This window comes from Echinops telfairi, unplaced genomic scaffold, assembly GCF_000313985.2.
Source record: "Echinops telfairi isolate 266 unplaced genomic scaffold, ASM31398v2 ScPeMD7_7416;HRSCAF=8454, whole genome shotgun sequence".
In the NCBI taxonomy this organism is placed as follows: Eukaryota; Metazoa; Chordata; class Mammalia; order Afrosoricida; family Tenrecidae; genus Echinops; species Echinops telfairi.
Window position 1 is genome coordinate 2,765,112 of NW_022111316.1, and position 1,687 is coordinate 2,766,798.

The window sequence follows — 1,687 nt, forward strand, 5'->3', positions numbered from 1 at the left end:
TCCCTTCTACACCTCATTGTCAGACCGGCTGCTGTGCTTCTTCATGTGGGCTTTGTTGTCTCTGAGCTACATGGCTGTTTGTTTATCTTCAAGCCTTTAATACCCAAGATGTTATATCTTTTGATAGCTGAGCATCATCAACTTTATTCACCACATTTGCTTATGCACACATTTTTCTTCAGCAATCGTGTCGGAAAGGTGTGCCTAATGGAATTCCAATTTGATAGAACAGCGTGTTCTTGCATTAAGTAAGTACTTGAGTGGAGGCCCAATGTCCATCTGCTGCCTTAATACTAAACCTATAAATACATACATGTAGATCTATTTCCACACTATCCTATATATTTACATATGTACATGCCAGTATTTAGACCTCTATCAGTACCCTTTGTCACCTAGCTCTTTCCTCTATTTCCTTTTATTTCCCTCTTGTCCCACTATCATGCTCAGGCTTCATTTGGATTTCAGTAATTTCTCTCGGTTACATTGATAAAGCTCTTTCTTATACACATATGAGTGTCTCTGGGTTTCTTCCTCTAGTCAACCCAGACTAACATAGTTATAATAGACTCAAAGATAATGGAAGGAGACATTGCAACGGTCAGCACATAAGTTAGGGGTATGCCCAATTAAGGTAAAAAACATCCAAAGAAACAATTTATATGATTACTTGGTTGCAAAAACCTCCCTGTCCTTTGGTCTTGGTCTTGGTCTTACACATCTGGCTAGACCAGAACATGTACACTGTTACACATCAGAGCTGGCAAAACAGGGAATACAGGAAAGATAGACTCCTATAGACCAATAATGAGAGTAGTGATATTAGGCGGGTCAGGGAGACGTGGGGTGTAAGGGCTAACCGATTACAATGATTGACATATAACCCCCACCCAGGAGGATTGTCAACACAAAAGTGGGTGAAGGAAGACAGCAGTTGGCATAAGACATTAAAAAATCCAAAAACAATAGTTTATAAATAATCAAGGTTTCATGCAGTAGAGAGGGTGGGGGAACAAAACCCCAGGATTTGATACCAAGGGGTCAAGCAGAAAGAAAATGTTTTGAAAATGATGACGGCAATATATGTACTAATGTGCTTGACCAATACATAATGGATATATGTATTGATTGTGATAAGAGTTGTAAGAGCCCCTAATAAAATGATTTATAGATATAGAAATAAAACAAGAGTAGAAGGTTGAGACTCCTTTTTCTGTTTCGTAATTGCTGTGTGTTTGCTGCTTCTTGGTGTCTTTCTCAGAAAACAAACTGTTTCATACATATCATAGTAGGGAATGAGCTCCAGATCAGTCCCATGATCCTTCCTTGAAAACAAAGTTTCAGTTTGAATGGGGCTTTTCTTAATATAAAAATGCCTCCAAGGATTAGCCCTCCTAAGGGAGATCTTGGAATCTAAGCAAGAAACCAATTAACAAGGCTCCTCTTCTCTCTATGCCCAAGAGGACAGTCATGCACCCCCTGTATGGTCCTAATGGCCCTCATTTATTGCACATTGTGCTCTCAAATCCTTTCTTAAATACAAGGGAAGGTTCATAAGCATTGAAGACCTTCATTATTTCATAGCGGGATCGGTTCTGATGTGTAGGCTTCATGCTCATCTTAATGTACTGAAGGAATAGGAAGTTCTCAGAAGCTGTAAGTTGACACTTTCATTCACCATTTCTGA